The 10881-nt window shown below is 44.3% G+C and overlaps 1 non-coding gene across 1 annotated transcript; it reads left to right on the top strand.

Annotated features, from left to right (window-relative positions):
* The first annotated feature begins 10531 nt into the window (after window positions 1-10531).
* On the top strand, window positions 10532-10605 carry Trnat-ugu (transfer RNA threonine (anticodon UGU)). The gene has a single exon. It is a non-coding gene; the product is annotated as a tRNA-Thr (tRNA).
* The last annotated feature ends 276 nt before the right edge of the window (window positions 10606-10881 follow it).

Raw genomic sequence — 10881 nt, 5'->3', positions numbered from 1 at the left:
TGTACACCCTTTCATGACGATCATGTCTCCCAACGGCAGCGACATATTCCAACAGCTTAATGCGCCATATCACAAGGCGAAGAGTGTGATGGAGTCGTTCAAGCGAAAAACAGCTCACAGATCTGAAACCGATCAATCATTTTCTGAGCATTGCTGATGAATTAAATAAAAATTAGTTTCTACAGGGAATCATATAAATCTCTTGGCAAATGCCTTTCCGAGTCTGATGTCTGAAATACTCCTCTGCGATACAGACAAGTTGGAGATTGAATCAATAATTAGATCACTGAAGACTAAGGGCTCACATTGATATGATGGAGTGCCTAACAGTATATTAAAGTACTGTGCTGCACATGTTAAGCTCCGTATTCAGCCACATTTGTAATTTTTCCTTTAGGATCGGTCAGTTTCCTGAACGATTAAAGTACTCAGTAGTAAAGCCGCTTTATAAAAAGGGAGGAAGGGATAATGTAGACAATTTTAGACCTATATCTATGCCATCAGTGTTTGCTAAAGTTATTGAAAAGTCCTTGTATGTAAGGAAAATTGATCATTTTATATCACACGATTTGTTATCAAATGTATAGTTCGGCTTTAGAAGTCGTTGAACAACTGAAAATGCTGTATTCTCTTTTCTCTGTGAGGTACTGGATGGGTTAAACAAAAGGTTTCGAATTCTAGGAATATTTTTTTTTATTTAACCGAGGCGTCTGATTGTGTTGATCACAAAATATTGCTCCAGAAGTTGGAACATTACGGAATACGGGGAGTAGCTCACAATTGGACGCTGGACCTGATGGGATACCAGTTCGATTTTACACAGAGTAAGCGAAGGAACTTGCCCCCTTTCTTGCAGCGGTGTACCGTAGGTCTCTAGAAGAGCGTAGCGTTCCAAAGATTGGAAAAGGGCACAGGTCATCCCCGTCTTCAAGAAGGGACGTCGAGCAGATGTGCAGAACTATAGACCTATGTCTGTAACGTCGAGCACATTTAGAATTTTGGAACACGTATTATGTTAGAGTGTAATGACATTTCTGGAGACTATAAATACACTGTAGGAATCAGCATGGGTTTCGAAAAAGACGATCGTGTGAAACCCAGCTCTTGTCATATGTCCACGAGACTAAGAGGGCCATAGAGGGCCACAAATGAGACTCCTCACAACTCAATTGTAATGTGTAAATTTCATTTTATAGGCGAGAACACGGAAGGCGTAGAACGAAAAGTAGCCCGAATTGACTTACTTAATTGACTTGGCAGGGAGTATAACAGAAATGCTGAAAACTCGAAATTAGCAAAAACTCAGAGAAATTTAGGTTTTCACAGCAGACTTTTCGAATGTTTCTCAGTCTCCCAGACACCTCTCTCATACAGAAATGGTTCAAATGGCTGTACGCACTATGGGACTTAACATCTGAGGTCATCAGTCCCCTAGACTTAGAACTACTTAAACCTGACTAACCTAAGGACATCACACACGTCCATGTCCGACGCAGGATTCGAACCTGCGACCGTAGCAGCAGCGCGGTTCCTGACTGAAGCGCCTAGAACCGCTCGGCCATAGCGGCCGGCTCTCTCGTAGAGACATACATTCACACATCGTGGTGCTCGTCGCTTTCTGTAGATCATGGCATACAGGTTCGATTTCCGACCAGGTCTGAGATTTCCGTCCAGGTCTGAGATTTCCGTCGCTCGGGGACTCGATGTTTGTAATGTCCTCATCATTTCATCTCACCTACATGGACGCGCAAGTTGCTGAAACGGAGTCAAACAGAAAGACTTGCACCAAGCGACAGGACAACCCTAAACGGGAGTCTTCCAGCCATTACTGCCACGCGAAAACACATGAGCAAATCTCTACAAAAGCTGCATATGTATATTGGGCGGGAAGAAACAGGACTATATGATACCGTATGAAGTGAAACGTGCCAAGTGGGCGTTAGTGATTAGAATAATGTGGATGTAAAAACACCGGACAAGCGCTAGTAGGACTCGTGCTCCGAGGCTTCCCTAGAAACATAATTACACATATATAGGATGTTTCCGTGAAAGCGCGCAAAAATTTCACGGGACATAGAGGATGCTCCACTCAACAATATGAGGTAGGATAACTGGGGTCGGAGAAGTCAGCTTAAGGAGATAATAGGAATAAAATCACTGTGTACCTTTTTTTTATTTGCAATAGTTACAACTGCAAATACCATCACTGACACAATGAGCGTACCTTTTGTACTGCATCTTACAAAACATGCTGAAATTGACGGACATCAACCTGAATGGAAGTATGACAACGGCGATAAGATTCTGACGCACCATGACAAATACCGCTGGTGTGGTCGTCATGTTGGCACATCCCTCGTTTCTTCTTTCCAGTGAACCAGCCTCGCACATTCGTCGATCGAGACAAATGGAAATCGTTCCCTGTACGCCGGCAGCGGTGGTCTAGCGGTTCTAGGCGCTCAGTCCGGAACCGCGCGACTGCTACGGTCGCAGGTTCGAATCCTGCCTCGGGCATGGATGTGTGTGATGTCCTTAGGTTAGTTAGGTTTAAGTAGTTCTAAGTTCTAGGGGACTAATGACCACAGATGCTAAGTCCCATAGCGCTCAGAGCCATTTCGTTCCCTGTACAGCCTTTCAGCAGCGAGAACATTGCAAGATTCTTCCCCATACACAAGATGCATTACAGTGATTTTTGCGAAACTGTACCGGTACTGCTCCATCGTAATGCATTGTACGTCTCTGAACAGCACTGTGGAATGAGTGGGTCTGTCGTTGATTTATAGCACGTTCCGTGATGGGAAAATGTAAAAACGATGCAACAGAACCATCTTATGGACAAGCAAAGTAAACAAAACCTGCATCTTGACTTCCTAGTAATCGGGCTCGACCTTCTTGTTTCCTTGCAAGAAATAAAGAATGTCCATGTAAGTAAACAGCACAGTACGTGAAAACTTACGCATGTTAGTTGTAACTATGCTGGAAGACAGTAACGCTAGACAAAGCTGTAGTCACGCTTACTTCCGTATCTGCGTAAACTGGTTTCTACGACCCCAGGTTCCCTATCTCAAATTGTTCAATGGAGCATTTTCTGTGTCCTGATACATTTTTGCACGCTCTTAACGGAAACTGTAGATACTTCATCCACGCCGGGAATTGAGAATCCCGACGCTATTTGTCCGTTATCGATATCGATACTGGGAAGATATTAGTCCTGGGAGTTCTAAAATTTTCAAGCGTTGTGATTACTGGTAAGATATGACGGAAGTCACCAGAGACCAATATGGTACAGCCAGCCATATGTCTGTTGTTGGGATGCAAATATCGAATTGTTCTGTGAAATGCTTTAATGGATGATTTATGGTATATCGGAACCTCGTTCCAAAACAATGAAGTGCAATTCTGCATCAGTTAGCAGTATTACTTTGATCTGAAATGCTGAAGATGCTGCATGTGTCTTAGCCATAAACTGTCAGGGAGTGTTAATATGTAGTGCGAACAGTTAGTACAAGAACTGCGATGCTAGCGCCGACGTCTGCGCTAGACTGGCGTCCTTACACCTGTCACCGCTAGATGGCCAAGGTATCGCTTTTACGGCGGCACCGGACGTCACTTCATCGTAGCTCAGCCAATTCGCACTAAATATTTGTAAATTATTCACCCAACCCGTCTTAGTGAATCCCTCTACCTATTACTGAAAATCATATCAAAGTCCTTACAGTAGTTCCTCATATTTTTGACGGATTACGAGTGCCGTGTAAGTTTCTGATGGCAAAAGAGAAAAATGCTTTTATTTGATGTAGCTAAAGATTAACATACGAGGGTTGTTCGGGAAGTAAGGAACGATCGGTCGCAAAATGGAAACTACAGTGAAAATAAAAACTGTTTTCTTTGTAAATTTAACTACACCTTCCAGATACTTCTCTACACAGTCGCCGCTCCGACTTAGACATTTGTCGGAGCGTTTGTCAAATTTCCTACACCATCGTCATAGAAGGCAGCCGTCTGTGCTTTCCGATAATTCTCTACACTGGTAGCCTGCACCCAAGATTATACTCAGAATGTGCCAATTAAGCTGTATTGTGGGTGATCAGACACTTCCCATCGAAAAGGCTGCAGGAGCACCTTCACTGCCCCTGTAGAGCGCGGCTGAGTATTGCCATGAAGAAGGAAGTGCGTGGCAGTTGTGTTAGGTGGGCTGCATACATAAAGGCGAAGCCTCTCAGCGGGCCCCCCTACATGGCGGGAGACATTGTTATTCTAGGCACCTTTACTAGCTCACAGTGTGCTCACAACTGAAAAGAGCGTCTTGATGTGATCGACGGGCATACTAGGGACACTGCCCAAAACGTCTGTGAAAACCCCCGTCGTGAATTGAAATTAATGATTGCGTGAAGGTAACTCAATTAATTAAAATAGTAGCGGTTGGGTGAAACTACGATTCTGAACGGATTTTTATGACATCTAGCTTCGACTGGCATAGCTCAATAACTTCAAAAGGCTCTTTACAATAAGTAACAGCCACCATGTTACGCAGTATTTTTGTATTTCAGGCATAGTGGAATTAACTTATAGAATCTGCTGCCAGAAAACATAATGACTCATTGTGAATAAAAGACAGCACTGACTCTCAGACTTGATATCTAAAGATAAAGCCAAAAGAGAAAACCGTTTTGTTTTTTCGGTATTAGACCCAGTAAATACAGGTAAAGAGTTTGGCATCACACAAATAAACACACACAGCCAATTGCTGTGTGCGTTCTAGTTTTAAGGCCTCCGAATTTTTTTCCCAGGAATGGGATTATACAGGAAACTGCCAGTCGGGTGGTAACCCGCGGCCTTTCGTTTTGCAGGTATGACACAAAATTGCATCCCTGTCTGGTGCACCACACTCTAGAAATAGCGACGTTTTTGTTACAAGAAGTGCGAGCAATCATTCGTTTTCTCCATTTTCGTGGGGCGTATGTAACCCACTGAAATCGGTTTTCCATAGTGAGGCGTATGGTGGCGGTGTCATGAATATGAAGAATGTGCGTTCATGCACGTGCCAGGTCAAAGAAGTCCTAACATCATGTGAGAACGAACAAAAACAATCGCTTTCTCGCACCAACCGGTCTGAAGACGTAGTCAGGCGACTGAAGAAAATTGCTCCGAACGGTTCCCAACGGGAACTACGGGGACAGGCGTGAGCTACCAACTTTTGTTGAACGAATATGCTCTCAGCATTGCGAGAAAAATGGCCGAAAAAGGTCTCAAGTGTACTCTTTCACCAAGACAGTGCACCAGCACATCGAACAAAAGTGACGCAGGAATTTCTTCGTGAAAAAATATTTTGAAGTGGTTTCTCATTCTCCTTCCTCGGTCGTACTAGCACCTAGCGATTTTTTTAGATTTTTCTGTGGATAGAGAGATACTCTCTGGCCGGACATTATGTAATTGTATCACTAATGCATCAGCGATTTTCCATGCTTAAGAGTGTCTCCTATGGACTTGTTACGCCGAATATGTGAACAGTGTGTATAGCTGCAGATAGATTACGTTAGCAAATGACAGAAGTTATTTGTGAATATTTTGTGAAAACGAAAATTGCGGACCTTTGCTTTTAAACGGCTCTCGTACAAGCAATATGCTACAGCTACAAGATAATGTCGTACCATTTTCTATTTTTGGTGAACTGAGATTAGAGAAAACCGAAAGAGCTTTTGATTTCACAAAAATGCTCACTTTTGATCATGAACTTGCAGTCGACGTGTACGGGTACTTTACGGTGATATTTAAACGGATGTGGTCGGTACCTGCGAGGGTGCTGCAACTAAAAAAGCGATGCCAGCTGCTAACAAGCAGCGGAGCCGCCTCCAGCTGGCCATACTCACAGGTAACGAGTATCTAGAGCTCTCGAAGCAGCGAGAAAACTCGTTCCAGAAATAATGAGGAACCACAGAATTTCAAATAACTGAGAGAGCTCATGCTAAAAGTTCAACATTACAAATGAACGAAGCTATTTCGAGAGTACTGGTTTATCGTTTTTGTTAAGTTACCAGCCCATGAAACCGTGATGAGACTTTCACTGTAACCTTATATTTTTAGTGTTCACATGTGCAGTCAACACACACAGACAACTGTCTCCAATGTCCGAGAATCAATCAAAAAGTAATACTCTCTATTTTTTATTTGTCATAAACGTCAAATGCTACTGCATAGGTTGAAAACCACAACAATAACTCTAAAATTTTTACTTTTCTGTATAATTTACGAACATTTCCACAGTTACGGTCTATCATTTAACAAGGGCAAGTATTTCAGTGTGGTAAAACGCACATTACTGGTCCCCAAGCCATTGAAGCACGAACGTTCTCACGGCCGCCTTATTTGCAAAGTGAAACCAACGATGAGATTCTTTTAGCGGCCCAAACAGATAGGAACCGAGCGAGGTGGCGCAGTGGTTAGCACACTGGACTCGCATTCGGGAGGACGACGGTTCAATCCCGTCTCCGGCCATCCTGATTTAGGTTTTCCGTGATTTCCCTAAATCGCTTCAGGCAAATGCCGGGATGGTTCCTTTGAAAGGGCACGGCCGATTTACTTCCCCATCCTTCCCTCACCTGAGCTTGCGCTCCGTCTCTAATGACCTCGTTGTCGACGGGACGTTAAACACTAATCTCCTCCTCCTCAGAGATAGAAGTCTGATGGTGCCGGATCAGGGCAGTATTGGGGATGAGACAAGACTTCTCACACAGTTTTCACGGTCTGTTCAGTGGTGTGACGATTGGTGTGTGGTCTTGCATTGTCATACAAAAGAAGAACATCAGCCATAGATTTTGTTGGGCGAAATCGCTGAAGACGTTCTTTAAGCTGCTTAAGGGTTTTGCCGTACTGGACGGAATTTTTCGTGCGTCTATGCTCCGTTCAATCAACCACAGTGTCATCCTCTGCATCCCGGAATACTGTGGACGTAACTTTTCTTGCCGACCGCACAGGTTTGAACTTTCTCTTCTACGGTGAGTTCCTGTGATGCTTTTACGCTTCAAAATGGCTCTGAGCACTATGGGACTTAACTTCTGAGGTCATTAGTTCCCTAGAACTTAGAACTACTTCAACCTAACTAACCTAAGGACATCACACACATCCATGCCCGATGCAGGATTCGAACCTGCGACCGTAGTGGTCACGCGGTTCCAGACTGTAGCGCCTAGAACCGTTCGGCCACCACGGCAGGCGTTTTGCCACTGACAGCCCCTTTAATTCTAGTTGAAAAAATGATCTCATGGTTCGTCTCCAGTCACAATATTTTCCACAAACTCCTCTCCCTCCAAACGGAAGCGCAACAAGAGTTGGGAGGCAACCGTTTTTCTTGTTTCTTTATTCTGTTCGGTTGTCATATTTGGTACGCAAGTTGGTCGGAGCTTTGAGTATCCCAGATATTGATGACTGAAGATTGTGTGGAGTCACTGCAGTCACCAGTCTGCCGCTCCGCGATTCTTCAGCTGCAGTGTTTGCCCTTCAGTTTCATCACAGCGACGAGATCGTCGTCTAACAAATCTGACATTCACTGTTCCCTCACCGTAATCATTTTTGAGGTTCTCATGAATGTCACTTGGCGTTCCAAATTCTACATTCAAGAATTCTGTCACAGGACGCTGTCTAATACGAACATCGATGTCGGCTATTTTGCAAGCGAATGCAGTACTGTCATTTGTTGACGCAGAAAGTTACTACTGCAATGTATTGGAGTGTGTGTGTGAGTTCCTAAGGGACGAAACTGCTAAGTTCATTGGTCCCTAGACTTACACACTACTTAAACTAACTTATGCTAAGAACAACACACACCCATGCCCGAGGGAGGACTCGAACCTCCAGTGGGAGGGGCCGCGCGGTCCGTGACATGACGCCTCAAACCGCACGGCCACTCCGCGCAGCTGCAATGTATTTGAGAAGAAGCATTGTGAAACAGAGCCAAATTGAAAATTACCATCTAAAACATTATTTAAGAAGAAAAAACAGGAACCAATTCCCTTTGACTGACCCTTCTAATCAGAATACTGGAATTATCGTATTAACATCTCATCTTGTGAGGCAAAACACGGAAAACTGCCAGGGACAAACCCGGAGGGGCTTAAAGATTTAATTGAACTTTCCATAAATAATGCAATATTTTGGAGTAGCGTATTGCAGAACTTAAATTAATGCAAGATAAATTATGTAACTAATTTCCATTAGATACATGTAAGACAGTTATATTTTGATATTCACATGCCGACACACAGTTACAATGCTGAAGGCTTTTTCGCCACGGAATCGACTAGCTATGTGCAAATAAGAGTACCAGCTAGAAATTGCTAGCTATTTCACAATACCCACACAATTCTTGATGTACATCAACCATTTTTCAATCAACATATTTCTGACCGACTTTCAAGGGATGACTGTTTATTGCAGGTTGCTACGAACTGTCCAGTATACATTGACGGAGAAAAACTGGCAACACAAGAAGGAGTTGGGCGACATAAAAGAAAGTTAGTAGGCCTGTTTCTACATCTTAATGATGATGTCTATTCAAATTTCGCGCCGGTAGCGTAAGAATGGCAGCTAACTCTAAATATAGATAAATGTAAATTAATGCAGATGAATAGGAAAAAGAATCCCGTAATGTTTGAATACTCCAATAGTAGTGTAGCGCTTGACACAGTCACGTCGATTAAATATTTTGGGGTAACATTGTAGAGCGATATGAAGTGAGACAAGCATGTAATGGCAGTTGTGGGGAAGGCGGATAGTCGTCTTCGGTTCATTTGTAGAATTTTGGGAAGATGTGGTTCATCTGTAAAGGAGACCGCTTATAAAACACTAATACGACCTATTCTTGCGTACTGCTCGAGCGTTTGGGATCCGTATCAGGTCGGATTGAGGGAGGACATAGAAGCATTTCAGAGGCGGGCTGCTAGATTTGTTACTGGTAGGTTTGATCATCACGCGAGTGTTACGGAAATGCTTCTCGACCTCAGGTGGTAGTCTCTAGAGGAAAGGAGGCGTCCTTTTCGTGAATCGCTACTGAGGAAATTTAGAGAACCAGCATTTGAGGCTGACTGCAGTACAATTTTACTGCCGCCAACTTACATTTCGCGGAATGACCACAAAGATAAGAGAGATTAGGGCTCGTACAGAGGCATATAGGCAGTCATTTTTCCCTCGTTCTGTTTGGGAGTGGAACAGGGAGAGAAGATGCTAGTTGTGGTACGAGGTACCCTCCGCCACGCAGCGTTGGTGAATTGCGGAGTATGTATGTAGATGTAGATATAGAGTGGCATTAGTAGCGTCACTCTGAGGATGCAAATCAGGTTTGTTTTAAATGCACGCTGTAACGACTATAAGCGTTAGTTGCCTTTATGAATGGACGTAGTGAGTTGATGTTAGTCAAAACTGGCGACAAGGACGTCATTATCAGCACCTCACTGATTTTATGAGGTTGTGTAATACGGGTACTGTACGTGGTTACTGGTAACAGTGGCCACGGGGATGTACGGTCACAAGAAGACCGTGCTACGGTCGGGCACATGGCACTACCGAGAGGGCAGACCATAGTGTTCGGCGTGTGTCTCTGTGGCTCTGGCGTATCGTACTTCATCTGCAGCAGCAATCTGAGGAGCAGTTGGCACCACAGTGACCCAATGAACTGTTACAAATCGGTTACTTCAAGGACAGTTCCGAACCAGGCGCCCTGTAGCGTGCATTCCACCGACAAACCACTGCCATTTGTGAATTCAATTGTGTCAAGCGAGAGCTCACTGGAGGGCAGGGTACAGGTCTGCTGTGATGTCAGATGAATGTTGGTTCCACCTCGGTGCTGGTTAAGAGGCCAGTTGAGGTCCTGCAACAAACCTGTCTGCGTGCTAGACACACTGGACCTAAGCCTGGAGTTACGGACTAGGGTGCGATTTCTCATGACAGCAGACGAACTCTCGTGGTTATCCTACGCACCCTGACTGCAAATCTGTGTGCCAGTCTGGTGATTCGACGTCTTGTGCTACCATTTGTGAATGGCATTCTAGGGGGTGTTTTCCAACAGGATAATGCTCGCCCACACTCCGCTGTTGTAACTCCTCAGTCTCCGCAGAGTATCGACGTGTTGCCTTGGTCTGCTCGATCACCAGATCTGTTTCCAATCGAGCACATATTGCGTTTAATATCCAACTCCAGCGTCATCTACAGCCGTTATTAACCGTCCCTGTATTGCCCGACCAAGTTAAAAAGGAATGGAACTCCATGCTACAAACTAACACCCGGTACTTGTGCAAGAAAATGCATGTACGTCTGCATGCTTGCATTCAACATTCTGTCGGGTAAAATGGCTATTAATGTATCAGCATTTCCCATTTGCAATGGCTTATCAAGAGCTCATATTAACCTGTGATCTTGTAAATGGTGGGCAAATGTCTATAAGGTACAATACGTATGTAGAATTGTGGACAGTTGGGAATGTCAGTCTCACGGGAAGCCTGCAATGAATAAGTCCCTGCAGTCGCGCTATTCATTTGTGTCCTCGGTGGCTCAGATGGATAGAGCGTCTGCCATGTAAGCAGGAGATCCCGGGTTCGAGTCCCGGTCGGGGCACACATTTTCAGCTGTCCACATCGAGATATAACAACAACACCTGTCGGCAGCTGAGGTTGTCAGTCATCATATATCAATGATTTTTGCGTATCGGGGATCCGACAGTTTGTTGGTAGGGTTGTGGAAGTATGTGGCATTAGATCTTCACACAGATCATGTATTTCGTGTAAATAACGGACTACTGACTTGTGTACGCAGTGATGGCGCACGTTAGCGACCCAAATGGGCTCCATACAATCTACGTCAGGTGGATTTGCTTTGCGAGGCATCAACGGG

Source organism: Schistocerca cancellata, chromosome 4 (genome assembly GCF_023864275.1).
Source record: "Schistocerca cancellata isolate TAMUIC-IGC-003103 chromosome 4, iqSchCanc2.1, whole genome shotgun sequence".
In the NCBI taxonomy this organism is placed as follows: domain Eukaryota; kingdom Metazoa; phylum Arthropoda; class Insecta; order Orthoptera; family Acrididae; genus Schistocerca; species Schistocerca cancellata.
The sequence above is the reverse complement of the archived record's forward strand: the minus strand, read 5'-3'. Positions and strand labels throughout refer to the sequence as shown.